The 26365-nt window shown below is 35.0% G+C and overlaps 1 protein-coding gene across 3 annotated transcripts in view; it reads left to right on the forward strand.

The window, feature by feature from the left end:
- Window positions 1-26365, forward strand: part of Mrtf (Myocardin-related transcription factor) — a 136128-nt gene that overhangs the window by 31234 nt on the left and 78529 nt on the right. The window contains exon 1 of one of the 3 annotated variants that reach the window (XM_065354853.1): window positions 21460-21863. The exons of the other annotated variants lie outside the window; for them this stretch is intronic. The gene's annotated coding sequence lies outside the window, so the exon portion shown is untranslated. Of the gene's footprint in view, window positions 1-21459; window positions 21864-26365 lie in introns of those variants that run through there. 3 annotated transcript variants of the gene reach the window in all.

Raw genomic sequence — 26365 nt, forward strand, 5'->3', positions numbered from 1 at the left:
TTGAGTTTTCTTCTTCTTTTTTGTTTTTATGACTTTCTTATTAAAGGTTCGAGTCCCTTTGTTGAAAATTTATCATAATTTTTAGCCTTTTGTAATTACCAGATGAGATTCTTAAAAAATAATGAAATTTCATTCAGCTGTATTTAACCCTCGATGATATAAAAACACGTAATACATATCTACTCCTTCCAAGGATGCTAGCATTTTTATGAGAAAAAACAGATAGAAAAAACATCGAATAAAAAGCAATTTATTTTCTTTTAAATGCTCGCAGCGTTTTCTTTCGTCAGTCTACGATCTTTCGCATGTTTCGTGTCTGGATTCAACTTAACGTAAAGGCAAAAAAATACAACTGAAAATTTGCGAAGAAATTTCGGCTAACGACGAGAGCACTTCAATATTCTGTAAAAAAAAAAAATAGGTGATTTTTTTTTAACCGGTGAGATTTTTTGACGAGTTAAGAAGCTTGTTCAGTTGGCTGAACAGTTATCAGCTGATTATATTTTCAGATGAAATGATGCCAATTTTTTTTGGAACTTGAGAAATTGGCTGATGTTTTACTATGTCTGAGTTGAAAAACGCCGGCGTCTTTCCTGTATTCGATAGGAATAATTTTAAAATCGACCAAAAAAGGGGATTTTTTTGCAAGTCGTTCACTTTTTTTGATGTGATGTCACTGGATTGGGAATTAGTCCAATGTAATTTATAAGGATTAGGTATTACACAGTCTTTCCAAAAACAATGTAAATGAAAGACATCAAAAATACTCACTAAAAAAAAGGAAAAGCCCAACTATGGATAATTTTATTTGATCAAATCAGTAAATACAATTTACAATAGCTACTTACTTGTGGAAAAAAATTTTTTTTTTTCTTCGACGATGTTAGATTACGGTAGCATCGTGATTCAGTTTATTTTCCTCATTGAACGGGGATAGTTTGTGTACAAATGACAGACATGATCGTGAATTTACACAGGCTAATATTTATGTGTGCGTAATGAACGATTACTAGATTTATTTACTGTAGACATGGTGGAATCAAACACAATCTTGACCTTTGGCTAACTAGCTGGCATTAATTTTACTCGTATTGACAAAAAAAAAAAAAAAAAAAATGAAACAAACAAACGTGTGTGCTACAAAGAAGCGATTTTTTTTCTCCATCCTTACACCTTTTTCACGGTCGTCTTAAACATTTGAAATTCTTGGCAATTCAATGAAGAAATCAGTTTGCCATCGAATTCTCGACAAGTCGTTAAAAAAAAGCGTTCAAAATTGATAATTTCATTTTTGATCATTAAACACGAGAAATTTGTTATGGTTTTGCAATGATCTGGGTAAGATTATTTTTTCTCGAAGCCGCTCTATAAAATTTTTGGGATTGTTTAGTTCCTGATAAAATTGTCTGTAAATTTATATGGTGGGGAAGGCTGCTTTTTAGGCAGTGAATTATAACCGAAGATTTTTGAATTCTGCTTTTCTATGTAAGTACTCAAGTTTCTCTCGGTACTTGGAAAACCAAGAACAGCGTTCTTTTGTGGCCATTTTTTCAATTGTGTTTTCATATGTATAATTTATTGTTGATGGCAGTATTTGATTGAAAGTACGGCTTCTTTCTGGGGAGGCTCTCCATTCGTTCATGAGACCATGATGCTTCAATGGAAAACTGTTCTTATCGAAAAAATCGAAAGACCATAATTCTTTTCATTGGTTTCATCTTCGGCTACCATATGCGATCGTAACCCTGTTGAGCTATATCTTCAGCGGTCTTGTTTATATACTTAATTCGAATTCAAATATACCAGAAAGTAATGACTTTTTTTTAAAAGAGATATTTTCACACTGTTCTCATCATTACTCTCGATCATCACGGGCGAATGGATGAAGAGGAGAGTTTTTGCACAAGTATAAAATGCATCTTGTAGGTCGGCCTTTACTCCAAAGTATAGCGAGGGTGAGGTGGGCGGGCGTTGTTTCGGTGTACGTCGCGTTACGTGGGCGACGAATTCCGGTCGTGGCGTCTGGCCAATTATTTTTATTTATCGTAAACATTATTATTGTGTTTCGAATTACTTTGAAAAGATCGACGTAAAGGGGCAAAGGAGCCATCTCTTTCAGCAAATTTTTTGTTTTATGTTTGTCGTTAATTGTTACGTTTAAGCGTTGTTTAACCATTGCCACTTCATAAATTTTAATCGCTATGGTTGAGAAAGAGCTTCGCCATCTTCTTTGAACGTATGTTCACAGGCTAGTGAGCTCTGTTGCGTAATGAAATGATTTTTTTCTGCTAGACGATCAAGAGACTGGATCGACTGTGGTGGTGTGTGGTTCTTAAATCCGGAGAGGCGTTTGTTTGGTCTGCTGGTCTACAAAGCAGTAAGACAGCCGAGTTGGGTGAAAATTCCCCGTCCAGAATTTATTGTGTTTACTGATGGTTTAAGAATAATTTGGTGTTTCTTGCACCCGTTGAAACGAGTTGAAAAATATGAATTTTGAGAATTTGGCCAAAATGATCGTAGAAAACGTGTTTCTAGAAATATTTCAATTCAACCTGCTGAGCACAAATCCAGCGTTGTAGTCTTTTGCTAAAAAAAAAATTAAATAGATGAAAAATCGTAATTTTTGCAATAAATGCAGATCTTCAAGGGAGGTTCAGAAACTTAAATCGCAACTTCTCAGAGGTGAGGTGACCGAAGTACTGCACAGGCGACACTACCCAAACGTATCAAAGAAACCACTTTTTTTCCTCAAAAATGACCGCTATTTATTAAGAACCCTTAACCTAGTCCCCTGTGAAGGTAAAGGGCTCAATATTTTTCTGGTCTTCCACTTGAAGTAAATTCCCTTTCCAGTTTTCGTCAAAATCAGGACGTGTTTTCTCTCATTCCACTCTTATGCACACACACATACACATTCTGTCACCTAGAATCTCGATTGTTTTATATTGACAAATATCCGATTAGATTGTTAGTTTTTTGAATGTTTTGATTTTTCAATAATGCACTGATCTGACCGATGAACAGCAAACCCTAAAGACTGGTCCAAAAATTACGCCATCTATCTGGACATGTGTGCCTGTACAAGTTGCATAGAAAGACGTGATGGTTACCTCATCGGATGTCAACGGATGTCAATAGTGTTTACATTATCGACTTTCATATACGGTGTCCGTTTACGTATCTCTAATGATGTATGCTTTCGAACTTTAATCACCTTGTACGATTTGCCGGTTAGCACGAGTTGGTGTAGTACCAGTAGTCGAACTAATACGATGAAGGCGCTTTCACCGGCTGAGTTAGCCTTGTCGCATGCATTTCAACGAAAAGAAGAGAAAAAACCATCGCTCATCTGACCCTAACCTATTTTATTCGCGTGATTAGTTCGATAGCCATCGTGTGTATACCGTTTGTCTATTAATCTCTGGTTGTTTTTTCAGCGCTCCTTGTCTCTCGCACACAACTCACATAGTCATTGTACACGTAACTGGATTCTGTGTTCACGTTATCGATGTTTTGTCGTCTATTATTGTCATTCGAAACACCACCTATGACTGCGACTTTGTTTCCCTTCCCCTAGCCATCCATGCACGAGCGAGAGCCAGCGAACGACCAAACGGAAACTTGATAATTTTCCCAATATCGCCAGGAATTTCAACGAGCACCGGTGTCCAAAATTAGTTGCTTGGTTCATATGTTGGAAATTTGTTACGTAGGCGAAAGCGTACATAATATGGTAACTGATTTCGAAATGACAAGTCGCTTTAGCAAAATTTTCATAACCCAGTAGCCGCAATATTTTCGGTGCAATGTGTTTTAATAGAGTTGTTAAAAGTTACGTGAACGTAAATCATCTGTTTAAGTATCCTATTGGCCGCATGTTGATTTCAAAGACCGCGAATCATTTTATTTTGGAAGCGAAAAGTACCTACGACTACGTATGTACGTACGCTTGGTGGTAGATGTTCAAACGACTATGCTACAAATACTTCTCTATGTATCATACTATGAGTACCTAATAGTGTACGTGTCGGCGTTTTGATGGGTAAGGTGTTTTCTGTGTGGTATACTTAAAGTAATATAGGGGTATACTCTAGTTATGTTGTAGAAAAATTTCATAAAAATGTATCTCATGCATGGGAAATTTCTCCAAATGAGTAAAGCGAAAATTAAGATGTTTTTAAATGTGTATGTATAACACCTTGAGAATAATTTTCACTGATGAGAAAAAATTTCGAGAATATGTAAAATAAAAATCTACCAAATTTACAAAATATTAGATGAGTATGCTTAAACGTGAAGAGACAACAATTTAGAAATAAAAATGTAATGATAAGTTATTCTAGTTGGTCATTGAAGATGGCTAATAAGCACCTGTATAAAACACTTATTAAAAACTGAAAAATCCTGTGAAAAAATTAGAGAAACTTTTAAAAAATGACAAATTTACGAGTAGTTCAAATTCAGATAAAGTATGTTGTGCATCTTTCATAGTAATATTGCGAGAAAAAAACCGATTGAAATTGACGACTATACTGCTGGCGGGAACTATTGTGAAAAAATCGGACTCGTAAATTTCACTGGTGAATTTCAATGTTCAAAAATTTCTGCCACTTGTTTGAAAGTGCAAAAAAAAAAATAATAATATGTAACAAATTAATTTAAAATTGAGTGAATGCCCTGAATGAAATTCAATGTTTTGAGGAGATTAATATGCTGAATTTCCTAATAAACTCGTTCTAAAGAGAAATAAAAAAATACCATTTTCCAGTTTTTAGACTTGATTTTTCGAAAAAATATAATATATTTTGCCTCCTTTTTTTGAAAAATTATGCGAAATATTTTGAGAAGAAAAAATTTTCAAAACACGGATTCACCCCCTCCCCTTCCCTTCCAAAATAAGCAATTTGCAAATTTTCAACTGCTTGGTAGAACCCTAAAAGTGGCCTTGGATTTCGATAACACCAGCTTAGGTCTACGCACAGGGTGTCTAACGGCCATGAAAGTCATGAAAAAGGCATAAATTTTGCTCAAAACACATTTGAAAATTTCTTAAAAAGTCCATAAAAAATGAAAAATTTGTTCAAAAAATCAGAAAAATAAAAAAACTTGATATACCTATTACCTACTTGCCTACAAATTTTTAAAAAATTTCTCGCAGTTTCAATTATTTACCTATTTACAAATATTAATTTTTTTTGGTGGGGGGGGGAGGGGTGTAATTTCATGCAGTAAACATGTGAAAAATAGGTCGTGAACAAGTCATGATTTTTAGTCTGGGAGTTTTGTTAAACACTCTGTCGCAGAAATCTGAGTTTTTCCGAAGCAGGTTAGGTAGAAACTAAAAGCGAAAAAACCACGATGTTTTTGAAAATGCTTCCTCTTTGGGAACCCCACATCCATTGACTTTTTAGATATGGACTGCTAGCGGCCTATAAGACTAACGTTTAATCATTGTCTTGAATATAATAAGTCGACGTCTGCAATCTGCGCTTGCACCAACTCTGTTATCACTGCAAATACGTTCAAGTTGGAAGATCACGACGTTATTCCTCTGATTAATGCCCACATCTCCCAACCAGTGGAACCTTCGGAGCTAAAATTTATTCTGAGTAACATTCAAAGGCCTCCATTGAATTTGGTCAGAATCTTCTGGATTTTTTTCGCGATCATCCCTATTGTACATACTTTTTTACTTTTTTCAGATTGTTTGGGTATTCCCTTCCTATATTGTTGTTGTTTTTTTTTAAAAAATTTAAATCAGAGTTAGCAGTTGTTACTTTAGGTACGACTACTTTTCCGTCCGACTTCTCTTCCACGCTGGTATCTCCGTTGCCCTTGGTATTAAAAAAGTCATATTTGCAAAATTATCACCCATCGAACATTTTCCCATTATTTTATCCAATGAGTATCTGCTAAATGTAGTAATCCGTTGAAATTTAATACCAGTTGAATAGTGTAGATCGAAGCAGGTAGTAAAGTTCACTCCTCGTGGGGCGAGTTCACCCTTCGCTGTACGAGTAATTCGGACTTACGTTAGCAGGGTGCATTAGAGAGAACCAAAGTGCAAAACGAAAAATGTACGTAGTTGCGAGTATCACGTTGCAAACCCGAATTAAATCATTAAAGTCGCAAAGAAACCTGTAAAATTCATCAAGTCATCGTTTTTTAATACCGTCGTATTTCCATCGCTGACATCGCAGAAGAGTGTCGGGAGAGAAGAGATGTAAACATGTAAATACACTCCTGGTAAGAGAAGCGTTAAGAGGACGGTGTTGATTTTCAGTAAATCTCATTCATGCGATAAATTTTGGCTTCGACTAAATACACATAGAGTATTTATTATGAATGACCGAATGTTGGTTGTAGGTGGGTGAGTGCATGTCTGGAGGGACAGGGGGTGTTGATACACTTTTGCAACAACGACGTGCTTGTTGATGCTGCTGTTGTTTGTTGTACGAGTACGCGTATACTTAGAACTATAAAAAGAAAATGTACGAGTAATTACGTAGGTATACGATGTGTGCTTCGAGAAAGCGTCATCGGTTGCCGAATCTAGAGCCGTACATTTTTGACAGGTGTTTACGTGTATATGGCGCTGTTTACTACACTCTAAATATAATGATGACGTTATGAGTGTAGAACTAAGATAATGACGTGACTGTGTCGTTTATAACGCCTTCGCACTATGTAAACCCGGCGAAATATCTGGTTTGTTGGAAAATTTCCCTCCGCGTGTAGACGTACTCCTCGTCTCGCCGCTGGTAGTGGTCGCGTCCAAATTACAAAATATACGCGAGATGCGCGCATATGGATTGTAATTGGAGGGTTTTTCGGGGGAAGAAATTATTATTTCACGGTGAATTTGAGAAAATAGGGATATTTACTGGAAAAAAATGTCAACTCTTAATATCAGCAATTTAGTTTCAAAAATCCTACCTGTACTTCGAAAGGTCCGAAATGATCATTGTGAGCGAATACGAAAACACTAGAGGCTGTATCAGTTTCGAAAACATCGTAATTACGATACGATGTAACCTTGAAACAAACGAATATATTAATGCTGATCAATTACTACGTATATTTTGAGAAAGAGAGAGATAGAGGCAGAGACACTGTTATCACAACAAATAGAAGGCACATCTCATCGTAATAATAGCTGTAATGCATAATTGTAAAAATCGGCCAAGAAAATATGGTCTACTCTACGGGTTATCTTGACATGTTACGTAGGTCAAGTCTAGCCGAAATTCGAGATAGCCAAACTGTCATAAACGGTGGCCTTTCTATATACGTCAGAAACAAACCCAAATCCAAAGTATGAAAGGAATGAAATTTTTGTCATTTTTCAAACGTTACATATAGTCACGTACTCGAGTCTCAAATATGTGTGTATGTATCAACAGATACGACTAATACAACGACACGAGACGCACACGAGATAAAAATAAAAACAATGTAGTAAATTTCGAAGAATTTTTCCAAACGAGACAAATTCGAATGATATTTTTATGACGGCAGCGGTCTCACATCGTACACACATGCGTTATTAATTTGTTTGCGCAACCGAGTAGAACGCGCCTTAATTTTGGAATTTATACAAAAAGCACTACACTTGATTTAACACCGTTGTCGCGAAAATTGAGCTATTAGTAGTCGAATGAGTAATACTCAAGTGGGCAGCGCTATAATTAGGTCAAATTCGGTTTTGTTTTTGTACATTTCGTGGAAAAACATACACGACTAAATGATACCTACGTGGTTATTAGCGATCCTTTCTCGAAAATTTATTTCGGTTTCGGGGTTTATTCACGTTGTTATTTTCATAATGCACCAGAGTGAGTTGACCTTTTTTGAAGAAAATTTACGCCGAAGCCATGTGCATTTGTTGTGGCGAATATGGTGTGGTACGATGTTATGATTTATGAAGAAATACAATTTGAACAATGTACAGTACTTTTTCTTCACCTTTCTGTTCCCTCCTGCATAATTAATGAACGAAAAATTAATTTAATATTCTATGAAGGAGGTAAATTCTGTGGTGGGTGGTTTTTCAACTTTTTCCGAATGGTCTTCTGACATCTTTAGTATACTTGCGTATAATGCATACCTATGATTGTTTTTAGACCATTGGAAAAGTTCAAAGTTGATTTTTACCAAATGCAGGAGTTCGCAAAATATTTGTTTTTTCCTTTAAAATACCTACAATGTTGATGATTATGTTATGTATCATCTCCCTTAAGATGGTAAAATTAAAATCGAAGTAGATACTGCTTTAAATTTGTAAGTGATTGTAACCACTAATAAAACCGTCTAAGCTGAAAAACAATGAACTTTTTTTTCGACGCACTAAAATTTTTTTAAATTGTCAAAACGTGAGCGGGGGACAGGGGGATGGTGTCAAACGTTAATTTTTCCTATATCTTATTAAGATCATTTAGCCATAATTTTTTGCTAGGGTCCATCAAAATTCGAAAAAAGTTGAAAAGCGATCCACTCTAGTTACTACTTTCCTTCTAAACGACATGAAAAAGTATTATTTTTATAAGTGCTACATACATTACATTACCTAGAGTTTGAATGGATGGTGTATTTTTAATTAATACTTTGAAATGGGATGTGATGTTAGGTATATTTGTATTTTGTCTGAGTTTTGTTTTTATTTCTCTAAATTCATAGTACTGCATGATTCATGAGAAGGAATTTATTTTAAGACCAGGCTATGAGTAAATTGAGCAGATACCACAAAAATAAGACCTACTTGATCGTGAAATTAGTTGGGAGATTTTCATAAGCGTGTTGGGTAAATGCGAGGGTGGCTAAATTTGCATATAAATCTTGATGGTTACCTCTCGTACGTGATTTCAATCTTTATTCAGTTAGAAAACAGAACGAAACAACTTAGCAGACAATCAAAATATAAAAAGGAGCTTTAATATTGAAATAATCTGTAAAATGATTTTGATGTAGAAAAAAAGGAATGGTTGGAAATGATGACCAACTAACAAGTAGATAAGTATATCATCTTTTTGATCTATAGAAAGGGCATAATTTTTCTTGAAATAAACGCCAAACGAAGTGTGATCAAACTCACATCATCAGATGAGACGCATGCGAGACAATATTTCAAATAATTTTCATTTTTTTCTTCTGAGGTTATAGTCGTTTGCTTAGCCAGGGGCTTTTCTTTTATTTGTCATGGGTACTTAAAACGTTCGTGTTTTCAAATAACAATTTTTTGGGAAAAACAACTTAAAATTGTAGATAATTTGAGTATTTTTTCATTAAAAAAAAAAAGAAGTAAAATTCAGAGAGAAAAGCAGAATTTTGGAGAAATAGGCGAAGTCTGTCTTCCCTAACTTCTTACTGAAAATCGCCACTGAAATTGAACTCACTCGCGTTGACAGTATCAAAATTATGCATCTTTAATGCCTGCACAATTACTCTGAAAATATCACGCAAATGATCTCTAGTGACGCACCTCGTATGGTATTAACCCCCCTCCCCGCAATCCTGTGGTGTACCGTCACAGGGTCAGCGACTTCGAAAACTTTTGCTTAGGTCTACAATTCAAACTTGGACTAGACTATGCAAACTACAATGTTTACAAAATGAAAGTCTTGGTTCTTTGGAAATCAACTTCTTCGCTTAGAGAAAAATCATTCATTTTCGTCCTGGGTCTTTTCTCATGTATGTTGTATAGATAGATAGGTACATGAACTACATATATTTAATTAGAACAGTTATAATTACATCAATTTTACAGTTGGGTAACTTCAAGTATTTCAATGTATGTGCTAAGCTCCTAAGATAAATTCACATTCGCTAAAAATTACCGGCGCGTAGAATTTGTCACTTAATAATTCGAAAACGTTTATAATACGCGTACATTGTAATTTATTTGGGCAACCAAGTATACCTGATAATTAAATCCAGTGATTAATTGGACTACGGCCTCGTCGTTCATGTTATAACATTGTAAAAGGAACATTAATTCGTGCAAATAACATATGTCAGTACTTACTAGCCGATTTATTAAAATCGTTTTTTTTTGTTGTTTTTTTTTTTAGGTAAGTGTATAACGAATTATCCTATCAAGCATCCAATATACAAGCTAGAAGATGGAAAAGAATTCTTGGAAATGGTGATTTTTTTTCGGTTAAATGGTTTCACGGTGGCGACGATGTCCTTTACGCAATCTAAAGTGTAGGTGGTGGTGCTGACTGTGAGTATACGAAGCATATTATGCATAACGGCATTGCAAATGCGAAGGCTTATTTTTGTGAATAGAGTCCTAAGATGTATCATTTGTGTGATGATGACTGCACGATCGAGTTTATACCAGAATCTTCTGCTCGAGCTCGTATTTGTCATTTAATACGAGTCGAGGTCATGTTTTTAGTGTGACGACTGAGACGACGCCTAAAGATGACTCTCTTCTACCTCTACCTGTGCAGATGGCGATGCACGGAACATTGGCGTCTGATCTTTGTTTATAATCGTTTCGTCACCGTTGCAGCGCTCCCCCGCAAATCGACGTAGCATAGCTTCGAAGTAAACGTATTACGTCAGATGTGTAATAAATTGCAACCGTTGCAATAAATTTAGACGTCGAGGTTATTAATCGTGTGTATTTGTACTTTCATCATGGACCATCCCCATGTCTACAGTACATCGGAATGCGGCGGTTTAATTAATTAACAATTAGTTATCAATTTGGCCAACTTGACCGAGAATCTTATCGCGAGAGAGCTCGTGTTGTAGAATACGTGTACTTTATACGGATGAAGATGTTCGCTACGAAAGTGTTCTCTTTTTCTACTATGCTTGATTTTTGTTCTTTCTTCTCTATTTTTTTTTTTACGAGTGCTATAAATCATTTCGATTAAACATACATATGTTGTTATACATTGCGGACGAATTGTTATATTGGAGGAAATGCATAAAATGTATAGTAGTGTGAAGACTTGATTTAATGCTACGGAAGTGTTGATATGTGAAGTACCTTCGAGCGAGTGGGAAATTTTATGGGTTCAATTCCGAATTTTGTTAGTCGAATACGTATTAAGTATATAGGTTTCAAGTGTTGAGAAAGTTGTGAGGATAGCTTTCCAAAAAGTACATATTTGCCTCAAATTTTCTTTAAATTTTGTATTTACCCAACGTAAATCTGAAATGTTGATTGCAAGTGTTGTGACGATGACAATATAAATCAAATTAAAACAGCATTCATACGCTTTCAAGCCAAATTTCAGGTATTGGGTAATTTATGACAAATCCGTAAAAATTATTTGAAATTTTGTGAGAACTGCAGTTTTTGAAAAGTTACTGTAATTACGCCAGTGTAGCTCAATACGTCTAAGCTCCCTCAGGGTTCTGGTTCGGTTACATGAATTTTTTTTTCATGCACCTTCAACCCTTTGTGAGGTCTGAATTTTGGATGCCAGAGTTGATTTTCCGATTTCAATATGATAGGTATTTTTTTTTAGTTAAAAATATCCCAATTGTCTATTATATCCGTTTTTATGGGATTTTCATTTTCAAAATATTTATGAGCTTCGTGGCGCGAGGGCAGAGTTACCTGTTGACTTGAAAATCTTGAATTTTTCATTGGTACCTAACTACCTACCTGTGTCATTCTTGAGATGAGTTCTCATAGTGGTTCCCTCTTCAGGAAAAATTATAAGTCCACATACCTTATGATTACATGAACATGAGGAAAAAGAAATACTTACCTATACGCTAGATTTGAGAGAGTATAAAATTTGTATTTGAAGTTTTGCGAGCAGAATATTGTAAAGTACATTTGGAAATTAATTCGAAATTTTATATAGGGAATCGTACGTATTGTCAATGAATTCTTCATCAAAAGTTATGGAGAAACCTAACATTGAAAATTTTCTCTACGACAAAATGGCACGATTAGGTAAGAATCAATTATCGAGCGAATTGTTATTTTTCAAAACCTCCTTTTCTCTTCTCCCATCATCCGTTCGATTACATATTACTCAAAATATAGGAATTTTGTTTTCAAGACGAACAAAAATATACGCTTATAAGTGGTCGCGGAAGAATTCAAAACTCGCGTGTCCCTCCTCGGTTCTCTCGCTCTGAAATCAGACTGTAAAAACATCAATTACCTACGCCAACTAGAAAAATAAAATTTGTGCCCACGATTGTCGAAACGGTGCGAGAAATCAAAAATAAATACTATCGTGTCTACCGTGTAGCGTACATACTCGTATCACGAGGAAAGCTAAAATTAGCCCGATGAGAATTTTTTTTTGCACTTTAATGGCGTAGGTGTGAAAACACCATAACATATCCTGTATGCTTAGGTGTATACGTCTATGGTATACGACAGCTCGTCTAAGTAGAAAAAATTTCGACTTTGAGCGTTTTACACCTCGCACAATTACATAGCGTAAGTTTGAAATTATTTCGTTAACCGTAGCCGGAAGTTGGATCGAATTCGAGAAAAAAAGAGAAGTCACTAATGAAGCTGCTGCGGTGTTTATACGACCGCAGCAAGACCGTAGAATGTCTATGTACTAGTCTTGGTACATAATGTGCTTCTGCTAGACTGAGGGGCGAGGGAATGGGGCGATTTCGCTGGTATTAAACATTAATTACACAAACTACCCGAAACAAATATTTTAAACGCGAGTTGTTATTATAAATAAAACGGCGTATTATTAATAACGTCGATTACTCGAGCCAAAAAATTTCTCCTAAACCTTGAACTTTGTCGTGTCAAAGGAACCAGCGTGTGACATTTTTGCCGTACTGTGTATATTACGCGGGCAACCGCATCATCATCATCTCGCCGTATATATAAAATATGTAATATACGGTAGAAATATCAAAGATAGAGAGAGAGAAACGACTTGTAACAGCAATTAACTCAATTCCGGACTACGTGGCGTGAGCTGAGGGTGGATATTGAAGGAGAAAAATTGTAATTTTTTTCTTCTTTAAAAAAAGCTCTAGGTGCACATTTTTATATACCCGGCTCGTATTTTGGATATGAACAAACTTGGCAGCTGTATTTGCGGTTTTTATTTGTTAAATGCCTTTTTTATGTCGGCAAGAGAGAGAAAAATTAATATTGTCTCGTTGTAAGTACATACGTTCATTATACCCGCGACAGAATTATTACTCTTTTCTTATAGTAAGCGGTGGCGTGATAAAAATTTAATCTGCATTGATTCTCGATCGCTTATAAGCTCGAATGTTCAGGGACAGACAGAGAAAGCATTTTTTCAATTGATGCTATGCAGCTGTAATACGCTATGTGCGTTAATTTGCCAGCCAGTAAATATACGATGACGTGATGTAGACATCGGATTAGTGCGGTTTAATAGTCGATTTGCTTGAAATTTATTCATTATTCAAATCTTGGTCGTCGATGTGCTCCCTTGCAGCAACAGCATCAGCGATGTAATGGGGAGGAAAAAACACTCGTGTGGGAAAACTTGTTACATAAATCAATATTATCGCTGTGGAGAAGTTTAATTTGAAATTTCACGCACGTAAAGAACAAAATACACGAGAGGAAATTTATCGCAAATTTTATTCAATTGTTTCCTCCATGCTTGGCTAAGAAAAAACACGCGAAACACGTGCATTTTATAGCTTCTCGGAGTCTGTGCTTTCAAGTCGAAAGTTTCATTAACACGAGTTGTAAGTTATCACAAATGTCGCGTTTGTGTATCGATATTGTAGTGATGTGAACTTTTCCTTTCTGAAAGAAAATTTATTTTCGGCTGAGTAGTACATATATAGATTTTGTAGATTTTTCCTCCGAATTTGCGATATCTTGAAAAATTTTTATCGTTGAAAGTGCAAGAAAAAATGCACTGTGAGAAATGAACCAGCGAATAAGACGCTGCAAGGCAGCTTTACTCTCGTGTAATTTTGACCAGATTCCAAAATGTAAATGACGTTGATTTAAATGCACAAATCTTGAAGAAATATTTTAAATTGAAAAATTACTCCGTTGATGAATCGTTTTACGTACATTGTTGAAAATTTATATGCTCGAGTTTTCTCTCCTCCGCTCACTGTGGACTGGATGTATTAGTTTCCTTCTTTGAATTGGAAGAGTTTCGTAAACGAAGTTTTAAATCTTGGAGAGGAATGTTAAACTTAAGGGTGATAATTTCTCATGAAGTGGGTATACTACACTGACATAAATGGTTGAGATCATCGTGTTCTTTTTAAATTTTTCGAAGGAATTCTTAAATTTAGTTCATTAGAAGAGTGCGTGACCCTCAACTTGAAATCAAATTTTGAGTAGTCGAAATTAGTTTTTCAAGAATTTTTGAAAATTGAGAAAAAGCCTATGAGTAAATCTTGTTATGAACATTCGATGATCAGTTTCTTCAAAAGAGTAATCCCCTCCCTCGCGCCATCAATTCTGTCATTTTCAAACCGATCTGTTAATTTCCTCCTATACGACAGTTCCGGCCGATGTAGAGAGGCAAGAAAATCAACTCTAGAGGTAGATACTGAAGATTTCAAATGGTTTGTTGCATATTGGGGCGGTTTTGAAATTTCTCCAACAAAGAAGGTAAGTCCCATTCAGCAAAAAAAAAAAAAAAATTAACTGGGCAAAGCTAAATAAAAAAAGGGTACAAAATATGAAAATACATCCCGGCTATTTCAGATGCTGAAATGAATTTTTCAATTTTCGTTGGACTTTTAAAAATCAAATTTCTCCCAAAAAATTCAAAAAAAATCAAAACTGCCGAATTTACCCCAAAAAATTTCTGCCGATAATAATTAATCTCTTAAAATTGGATTGGAATCGATTTGGTAGTCGATGACTATGTGAATACCAATTCTCCGATTTTCATATCAAAATTCACTTTTTTTGTAAAAAGTTGATTATTTCCACCGTATTCAAAAATTTGTCAATAATTAAAAACTCGATGTCGAGGGTTCCAAATTTAATTTTGAAGAATTAGTGGTGTAATTTCCTATTGAAAAAAAAAATTAGTCGTTTTTGGTTAGTATTCTTTAAATTACTGGAGAAAGTTCAAAAAATAAATCTGTCATTTTTTTCTGTTTTTGAGTGTATTTTTTTTCATTTTTCTAGTCCGTACTATCTGTGATTGATTTCATAATTTATTCTAAAAAAATGCTTTCAGAATCAGAACCTTTCACACGTCAGTTCATTGTTTTTTTGGGGGGGGAGGGAGTTCGTCTCCTTCCCCTCCCTTCAAAATCTTTCCATATTATTCTGCTGCCACAAAAGGCTCGCATTCCTTGACTTTTTTAGCTATCAAAAACAACAAACAAAAGGTCTACCAGCAAATTATTCAAAACACCGAACCAGATTACAAATAAGAATATCATGAATGAGTTTGAAATAAATTCGCAGTCTCAAACAACAAGATTTGAATCGGGTTCATTAACAAGCCACGATCAGCGGTAAATCTACGACACGAGCTCAAATGACACAGCGCCACATCTGTATCACATCGGTCGCCTGTCACCTTGTGAATGTTTGTACGATTTGAGAACAGACGACGTATTAAAATTTTTTATTATTATTTTAAATATTAAAAATGGGCTGAATTGCTTTCACTTTTATTATCACCTGGTGACATGATTAATTTCCATATGACACGAGAAGGAAATTACCGGCTCAAGGTTGAGATGTAATTGTTAATATGGTTATTAAATCCATACATCTTGCTTATATCGCCAATTTAAATCAAGACAATCATTCGCCACTCGCGTCGAGAGTCCTTAAACGTAAAAAAAAACAACACTCGTATAATATGTGAATTTGCCAAGAAAAAAAGTACAACAAATTACACCTCTCTTTGCTTCGCTGGCTGATTATCGACTAATTACATTGTAATATTGTAGGAAATGTCAACGAAAGAGGTATGTACTATATCTATATCCAAAATGGTTCGGTGTAAAGGGGTTTATTTATTGGCGAAAATTCGAAATTCCTGCGCTGCTTTTATCGTGTTTTAGCGGTTGCTGAATTTTGATGTTATTTTTGGAATGTAAATCATCATCATTGTATTTGAACAAGGGTAATAAATTTTAAAAGTTTCAAGTGTTTAAGCGCCGCAATAAGAAGGGGGAGACGACGTAAAAAATATATGTGATTTGGAATAACGTTGCGTTGCTTTTTCGGTCGCGTATCCGCCATCTCTCGCGAGTATAATGTGTAGAATATGAGATTATTATCGAGAGTAAATATTAATAAGGATATTTTTATGTAAGCGTTAGTGTCGTCTCGGTACACAAGTTGTGTGATTAATAGATAGCAATTAGTTTTTAATTTCATTTTCAAAATCAACAGTTTTTTAACGTGGATTGGGCGGGATCCTTGTGCGATATTTTACCTTCTCCTAGGACTGCGTTGTTTTTAGTTATGATGTAAAAATTGTGAATATGCTGAGAATAAAGATGATAAAAAGGAAAAAAAACTCGATCGCGTTGAAAGAATAAACGTGTGTATTGAAACGAACAGTTTCCTTATTTGTTGTTACTGTCTATATCGAGGGGAGATGTTGTGTAATAAAAATCGATTGCTGTATTCTACATGTAAAATTCCAAAGCTTTATCGGTTTCAAACATGTGATCGTTTGATCGTGATTCCATATTACGATATTTTGTTGTGAATTGTGTTACTAGTCGCACGTTGTCTTTGATAATAATGTGGTCTATAGTTTTTACGAAATATTCATTCAGATATATCTACAGTATGATATCACTGGGTGGTTGGAGTTGAACTAACAATGGAATCATTTTTCAATTCACTCATTCTGGTTATGATAGAATCTTTGAAATAAAGTGCTGAAAGAGCCATGCATTATGCACAAAAAGTTCATATTCATAAAACACTCTCAGTACTCAAAGCCCGTTTTTACGGGGGTAGGAGAGGGAGTGAAAACTTTAAAATATTCACAAATGCTCAGAAAGCATTTTTTGATAGGGGAGAAATTCAAGAAAAACTATATTAGATCCTGCAAAAATGTTTGAAAAGTCATGCTTCAGTTCTGAAAAAAATCAAACGTCTTGGGCTAGAGATTTTGGCGGAATCATATGTTTCATGTAAAAATTGAATCTATGTCATGTCATGTCATGTCATTCGAAAACCTCAGTATAGCGATTTTTTTGGTTTTTGTAAGAGAGGAGTATACAGGAAAGATTTTTTGAAAGAATTGGTGACAATCTGGTCTAATTCAGTTGAATATAGATTAACAAAAATAATTGAAAGTGGAAATCGGAGAAGAAATAAAGTTAGGTACGGATTTTTTGGAGCAGTTTTGAATCTGTATTTTTTGTGGCATTTCTGTTATACCCGAATTACTCATGAAGGTGAATGGATAGTGGGTACTTGTCTCCTCGAGCAGAGCAGTACTCGCTGTGATAATTTTCATTATTGTGGTGTGGGTGGGGAGGGCGAGAAAGGTATGTTGGATTTGTTGTTGAAAAAAAGTGGATTGCTGAAAAATGTGCTGAGTATCTTGTTGTAGACTTGTATGGGCAATGGTCAATCACGAATTTACTTTTATTTTTTTTTTCAAGCTCGCATCCCCCGCCCCAGTCATCCACTAAATCTTCGGTAAAATGCCTTTGACCCACATCTTTAAATTGAAAATTTAGTTGAAAAGATACAATTTGTTTAAGCTATTATACGAAGTTAATTCAGTTTGTGTGAATTATTACAAGTATTAGTAGTTGTTTTAGGAGTATTATAATTGAAACTTGAAGAGGAACTGGACACTTGAATTGAAAATTCTGTCGAAAGGATTATTCTAATCCAATTTATATAAAACTTTAACTTTACCTACAAAAAAACTACTTCTCTTATCTTCAGCCCTTCAGCGGAGGCGGTTTACCAATGTCAGCCTATATAGAGCTGAGATAGACAGTAAGTGAGAAAAGTTAACAACCGCATTATGTAAAAATATCTCGCGCCCCGGCTTGGGCCAAAATGTCTCTGCGTTCTCGGTCTTGAACTTGTTTTAATTTATTACGAAATGATAATTTTGGCTTCGCGCTTCATTTGGCTGCGAAGCTGATGTGCAAAATGGCGGACAGCGGAGTAGCGCACGCGTTCGCAACCACTCTTACCATGTGAAAATTTTAAAAGCCAAAAATTTTGGACTAAATTATACGTGTACTTAATGATGAATGTTATATAAGCGAGTAGTTTTGGATATTTGCTCGTATATGCTTTAATTTTCGAGTGAAATATCGTATCAAATACGTTACGAGCTGTTTGATTTTAATTAAATCAGTCGCGCATTTAGAAATCTTAATGGGTGTTTAGGTTCGCGACACGTTGGGATCTTGTTAAATGGTTATTTTGATGTACGATTTCATTCACGATTCGCTCAAGGTGGGAATTGTTTTTATAAACATCGAGCCAAGGGAAGATTTACTTTCGGATGTGAATGTCACTTGGGAGTAGAATATGTTGGCATTTTGGAACACACGTGCCCATTTTTTTTCTCGATGGAGGTGGAACGAACGATGATGAAATTTTTACCCAAAATAAAACACTGTCCAGATTAATTGATCAGATGACAGGTTTGCTTTGCGTATTTTTGGTGGTGAAAAGACAAAGCTTGGTTGTGGAAACTATTTCGAGTTGCTGCGATTTTATTATTGACTTTTTTTTTTTTTTTTGGAACTTCCTGTAGCTAGTTGAAGGCGTATTAACGCATTATAATAGTATCCTGTTGGTATGAACTTTCATTGTATTGTTAACCGCATCAACGCCTCGGGAATTTCTGTTTGATTCGGTTGATTACAAAACCACTTTGGGTTCTGTTTATTTTCATTTGCGAACGTCTCTCTTTGAGTGGAATTACAATGACGTTTCTGTGATATTTTGCATTCTACTGACTTGTAGCTGTGGTTTGGACTATGTATCGGTGAGCCATCTTTGATTCTCAATTCTTAATTTGTCCTTCGATAAAAGTGAAATTTTTTGTGAAACGTGGGTGAAGGAGCTGTTGTACCATTTTGTTGTAAAAAGTATATTTCATGATTGATTTGTAATTTTATCTGTGTAAAGTTATTGCAATGTTTTTTTCTCAAAGATTTCATTTTTTGAGAACCTTTTTTTTTTGGTTTCCTTGAACCGCCCTCATCATCTTTAATCATTCATGCTTTTCTCTCATAAAAAAATCCTGTTGAAAATTGCTCGTCCATATTTTTGATAAATTTAGCGAATAGTGCCAGCAAAAATTTTCTCAGCTTGCTATTATCACCACTTTTTGAGTACCTATAGTCTCGCGGTTATTTTAGAATTTTGTGTCCTCGAAAAGGTAGAAAATAAGCTTAGTAGATATTACAGCAACTTTAAACCTGAGTAATTGTTCATTATAAATTAAACAATAATTTTGAAAAATCCGCTGTCAGTGTTTCGCGTCCAAAAATGTTCACACATTTTGAATTAATTAGCCATTTAATTAACACTAGCGTTGAAAACAACTTTATAAATTTAAATAAAAAAAGCTTTATTAATTTTTTGGGAAAATTTCAAACCCATATTTACCCTACAAATACCTACCTCTGTTATAGGTATATTTTTCTCTTTTTCAGTAGATCAAAAATTATCACATCTATCTAGTGCTGAATAGCTTACCATTTTTTCGATTCAAATGAGACATCAACTTGTAGCTACATTGTACCATAACTATCTATGTATGTCTCATTTATAAAGTAAGGTGCATGCTGCGTGTGCACGTAAAGAACTAATGCACATGACGTGGTAACACTGCGACGACGGCGTGTCTTCTTAAATAACTTATTACCTTTCATTGTTGGTACTCGAATCTAAAGAGACGTTGGTTTGGGCGCTGAACCGACCTTCCACACCGTCAAATATCAAGAACTTGCATACACACGAGCACAATACACCAAATATTATTACTATGTAGAAGTTGTAGGTAGGATTGGAGGTTCCTTCGGTGCTCGATGGTCGTTGTTTTCCATCTCATAGAGTGCAGAATTACGTGGGTTCTTGCTTCTATAACTCTCGCGGATATACCTATACACTTACGACATGCACGTAAGTTCCTGTGCGGTTATCGAAGTATAATTGACAGCTGTGCAGATACGTAGGTCATAACTTAATTATTTTTAATCGTCTTGAAGGTTATGAAGAGGAAATGATGGAATTGATGGGTGCTCCATTGATGAGCGAATGCTCTAAATCGATGTAAACATATAACAATAGAATTGCATAAAGATTTTGTATTGTGAACCGTACCCATCTTTTATGTGAAATTTTTTAAAGACGTTGATCAATTTTTTTCTCAAAAGTCTATTCAATTCTCTAATACTCTGGAAAATTAATTTTTTTTCCAAAAAATTTGAAAATAATTTGTCGATTAATGTTTCTCTTATTTCTATTGAAAGTTCTATCAAACATCATTATGTGCAGAAAAGTTTGAATTGTGAAGAATTTGTATTGCTTTAAAAAAATGGCATCAGATTTCAAAATTTCCAATTGTGAAGCTCAGTGTCTTTCCAGCCTTCTCTAGTTTTTAAAAAATGGAAGCTTAGGAGCACTAAGGGCTGAATCTTGAAAATAATTGAATATTCGAACCCAGCGATTTCGAATTACATGAAAGTAGACATGTCTCATCACATTTTCAATAAATATTTTTAAAAATTTTATTTGTTTAATTAAGAGGAGTTGGAAGGGCATTGAGAAGTCATCTCAAAAAAGAGGAGTGGATATACAAACGATCAGTACTCTCGAACACTTAAAACAATCATCAATATTTTTGGAACGTATTCTGATCATTTTTAAGGCACTAGAGGAAGGGGTAGGGTCCGAGGGCTATAAGATCGAGAAAATAAATCGATATAAATGAACTAAGCACCTTCAAATTACTAACAATCAACGTGCCACTTTACTTTTAAAATTTCTATGAATTTCGCTCAAAATTGGAAGCTCCCCCCCCCCTTTGGTTGTGATTTATTTTTCATGAAACTATAGTTTATTGAGAGGAGACTGGAATAAGAATTCCTGTATTTCAACTTTTTATAATATCTATAACTCTGTTTTCAAAAGCTCGATGATGCCTGCAATAACTGTGTAGTACTTAATTTGGATTCCTGTTTGGAAAAAAATACGCGATTTCATAGCGTTCTATTGTTTTTTTCCGTTATCGTAAGTTTTTATCACCGCATAGTGAAAAGAAAATAGGACAACAACGAATTCTTGAAGAAAACTGATACGAAAACATAAAAAACTCATTGTAAACAACATTGTATTTAGTGCATAGATGACGCGACGACATCGGCGGAAATTTCCTTCGAATTTTTTTTCTTTTTTATCAGCTGGTAACATTGTTTCCGTTCGCGCGAAATATACAGGTATATCGCCTTCCCACCGGTAGGTGGCCCGCGTACGCCTTGACGCCGTAGCTCCCACCTAGGACGAGAGAGAATGAGAGAGAATACCTAGCAGAAAAGTTGACTACTTGTGGTACTCGAAGGTAGTGTTGTGTATTGTGAATCGTGCCTCGAGCGTGGTAACGAAATATCGTTCTCGTACAAAGAATAAATAAGTAAAAATATAAAAATCTAGTGAAGAAACCCGGCGTTTTGACGCTTTACGCGCTAAATTTTTGGCGGTTTTTCGCGAATATTTTCTTTGTTTACTTCGGTGTCGCGAAATAATTGATCGATTTGTGTTTTAAGGTGTTTTGATTGCGAATAAATTGTACGAAGTACGTGCCATCCCAAGTGTGATACTGTGATAAAGAAATAATCCTCTTGCTTTTTTTACCTCTTTTGTTTATTTTGTGTTTTTGTGTCAGTGCGCAAAAAAATACGTTCCAATGGTAGGACTCGTGGCTCTAACTCAGGTATTATAAACAATTTTTGATCGGATTAAGTTATAAGTAAATATTACATAATATGTACCTTAAGATGCCCTTGAAATGTCCAATATTTGTCAACTCTAGTAACATCGTTTAGCTTTTAAATTTTTTGTTTAGGTATGTTTAATCGTCTGTGTTGATAAACGTCTGCGGTTTATTTCTATACATATATTTTCGAGTCTAATTGACGAACTTAACCCTATAAGCAACCAGTTCATCGTCCAATTGTGGTTGTCTGACTAATAAAAGCCACATTGCGTGATGCATTTTCGTGTGTTCCGGCTCGATAAGTTTAGCCGGATCGCGTGCACTATCCGGCCAAGTTGACAGTTTTCTTAATCTGAGAGATATTTGCTCGTGTATAAGCATATGGGAGTCGTTCAAGGTGGTGAGAATGGCGAAGGGAAGATTTGTATAGGGTTACCAAGTCAAGAAAGCGGAATGTTTTTTTTTCATTAATTTTGATCAGGTGTTCGATGTCTCACCTGTCGAGGATTCAGAAAGGGATTACCGAGACTACCATTCGTCATTATTTTCACTGTTCCCCTCATAATTTTTTAGAACCTTTAATACTACAGAAATGAGTGGGAAATTGGGATAGAAAATTTTTAAATCAACATGGGTCAGTATCTATTTTCAAAATGGAATGACTCGCTCTCAATTTTGCATTATAATTTCACTCTGATATCAAAAGGCTCGTTTATAAAATTTAGGTGTCTCATGTTCAGGATTGAGAGAGGAAAAATGAAAATTACCTTTTTGTTGACTTGAATTTTTCTTCTGGAAAATAGGTTTCTCCCCCCCAAAAAAATTTTTTATTCATAAGACCTAATTTTCCCCTCTTGAAGATAAGTACATATATCTTGCAAAACTGAAAAGAGAACAGGGCACGAACTTTCATTGTCGCAATCGGGCTCACCCCTGCTCCTTTTTTTTCACTTCCCTAAACGAGTAAAATAGCGTTTGAAAAAAAATTGCTTATCCGGGAATGTCCTAGAGTCTTACCTAGCATATTCTCTACTATAAAGCCAATTCAATTTTGAATTGGAACCAATCCAAGTGGACCAATTATTTGAGAGATTCATGTTATAAAAATGTTCAACTGGTAGGAATTTTTGATGATCCTGTGCCTTCCCCTTTTTTTATCCATGCTCTTTTCAAGTGACCAGCTGGAATCTTTTGATCTAGGTACACTAATCAGTAATCACATTTATGTATAGGAATCGAAAATAAAAATTAGAATTGAAAAATTTTCTCTGTAATATCACAATTGACATTAATTGTATTTACGTTCAATTTTTATGACAGAAATTTTATGATTTTGTAGTGAAATATTTCCGTCATCGGATGGTGTCACGACTATTTTATAAAAAATCGAATAATTCGTAAATATGACAATATGTACTCTTGACTGACTAATTGAACTATTTCAGAGAAAGTAAAAATCAGCAATTGAATTGCGAGGGCGTAGTTCTGTTAAGTACCTGCGTTTTTCTGTAAAATACTATGTGTACTTCTGATTTATCAACATTTTACTTTTTCATTTGTTCGTGCAAAAATACCTGTACGTTTCACAATTTTAAGAAAAAGATAGTTTTCAACGAAATGAAAATACGAGTATTATGAGATGAACTGTGTAGGATGATATTGGAAATTGGTCGAAACATTTTTTTTTTCATCTGTCGTTCCCCAGAATCGAAACGAATCATTTTAGCATCGAGTGTATTCTGTCCTTGAATGACCTTTCAATTAAATTTTCTCCAGAATGTTAATTAAAACTTTAGCCAGCGAGACGGTTGCTGTGGTAGCGAAATGTCCGTTCGTTGTCAATGTTGTCAAATAGAACTCGCACGTAACAGTTTTCTAAAAATTTCCTTTATCGCTGCACGAGCGAATAATAAGTAAAGTTAGAAGCTTCAAGCTAGATTTTAAGTAGTTCATTAGCTCGTGAGAAATTCACGTTATCGTTTTTGGAAATCGCGTGGTTTTTTTAGGCGTGCCGCAACTACATAGAATAATAAAAGATGCTCCATTACTATAATAATATGAGAAAAGTTTCCTCTAGTGTATAACATTATTGTGTGAAAAATGCTAATATACTTAATAGGAAAGTGTATCGTGGGTGCTATGTATCTAAATCTGAAACAGTCAAATTTCACTGTTTCGAGAAGGCAAAATGTCGTCACTAGAATAAACATTGAAGAAGTACTGCTAAAATCAGTTATTCAAAATTTTTTACTGTTGATCGTATAGTATAGTTTTCGACTGATCGATACAGTTAATTATTCCTTTGGAAAAGATTCATCGGCAACTTTTGAACTTATGAGAACTTTTGTAAACAATGAGAAGATACGTACTTTCGTGCAATGTGTTTCTAGAAATTTCTAGAAATGTCCGGGGGGGGGGGGTAAAAAAATAGACCGTTACCCCTACTTCAAGTGGATTAAAGGCTGATGGGTAGCCTATTTGACATCTTTTGACGGTTTCATAGTGTCTGGTTATCGATTGATGTATGTGTAGAGTAGACCTTTCGAATCATCATGCAGGTTCTCAAAACGTGTTATTGAGTGGATTGATGTTTACACTTTACAGAGTGCGGAGAATTTTACCCTTCGTCCCGTCGCTTCCTGTCTGGTGTGATAAGGCAACTATGAGTACACTGAAGTAGATTTTTGTCGGTGTGAATCATCGTGCTTCTGTTTGCCTACGTACTTTGAAATTTCTCATGAAAGAAAAGAAAAATGCGAAAATCAGCGATGTGTGTGTACAATCAAGAAGAAAAAATTATCACCTTTTTGTATTTTTATTCGAGAGAGGAACTATAATTATTGTTGAGATTTCATTGCAAATACTAATAGTTTAAGAATTTTTTTAGTCTATTGCTGGGTTTTTATGTTAATTTCAAAAAAGACGTGTTAAATGATGTAACGTGGCGTAGATATGTCGTACCTAATATGGTTCATAACTTTTGTACATTGACCCGCCCTAAAAAAAAGCTGATATATCTGCGAAAGAAGCCTTACTTCGACTTTTGTGCCTCTTAAAGAGTAATATTTGTAGCTGAAGAATAATTCGGTTCGATTTTAATTTGCACTCGTTTTCAATTATTGGTGCGGTAATCGAAAAATTGAAAAAATACTCCGAGTACGAATCTATCAGACGTGATAATTTCCGGATTAATCTACTGGTTCGTTGAATTCTTTCGTATTTGTATAAACAAAATTTTTGTTTTGAATTCTGAATGTCAAATTGTTCAATAAAATAAAACGTAGGTACGTCTAATATTTTGATGTGTATTTATTATCCGTCTGTTCGTTATTCGAAGCTCGGTGCGAGTATAATTTCAATTTTTAGCAGCGTTGATAAACATTCTGAAATTTTAATCAAAATATTACCCAGCTACTATCAATTTAAATGATCTCGTCGTATCATATTTCCCCGTTTTATTAGATACTAAAATCTGCATCGTGAGATTGAAAAAAAAAAACACTTTAATAAAAACTTCGCGATGTTTCCATTCGATTATTTCTTTGATTTGATAATTCTTCCCGGCCAATTATGTAAATTACTAGTTGCTTTTCGCGCCGTCCCGTTCAGTCCGATCATTTCGGACATCGTGTTCGTCTACTCGCAGCATTTATTTGCCTTGGTTCTATTTTTCGTTCGCAAAAAATTTCTCATAATGTCTGTAAACCGTTAAAAATTGATACCGGGTTAACCTACGCTCGAAACCCACGAACGCAGTCAGCTGTACATACGTTATCCGCTATTTAGAAACAGTCGGGCGTTCAGGAACCCGTCCTGAGAGAGATTTTTCTCGTTCCTAGACGAAACACGCTGTTAGGATCGATTTTACGGTACGGATACGATCGCGAAAAATTTTTTCGCTTTAATTTGTAACGCCAGCCATGCTGTATACTTATGCGTACTTATAGACCTACACCTAGCTCGAGCTGGAATTATTGAAATGTACAAAAAATAATACCTACACGGTAGGAATTATAATGGTAGCTGATGTGGATATGTGCGGTAATGCGTATAAAATTATAATTTCGTTTTGTTTTCTACTGCATCGATGATGATAAATCGCTGTGTAATTGCATACGTTTGATACGCGTGCCATATCAATTAGTTGTTGTAGTTGTATGTAGTTGCCAGAATATGGATATGGATAGATTCGAAGTGGTACCCGAGGCTTCCTTTACAATTATTGTCAAGATGTTGACGATTGTTACAAGTTGCATAGTTATAAATGGGTATATGCTTTCTACGAGTAGATATGTTATGATGATGATGAACGTTGCACAATGAAGATCTACAGCATGGATTGTTTTGATATATGGATATACGTATATGTGCCGACAAAGATGCCATGATAATTTCAAAGACCAGCAGCTGGGCAGCTTGGAGATGTCCGAAACATACCTACATGCCGAGTTTCTCGTCACATTTCTTTCATACTGTGAATTTAGGTGTGCCGGATTGTT

The sequence above is a fragment of the Planococcus citri genome, chromosome 3, assembly GCF_950023065.1.
Source record: "Planococcus citri chromosome 3, ihPlaCitr1.1, whole genome shotgun sequence".
NCBI classification, from domain to species: Eukaryota; Metazoa; Arthropoda; class Insecta; order Hemiptera; family Pseudococcidae; genus Planococcus; species Planococcus citri.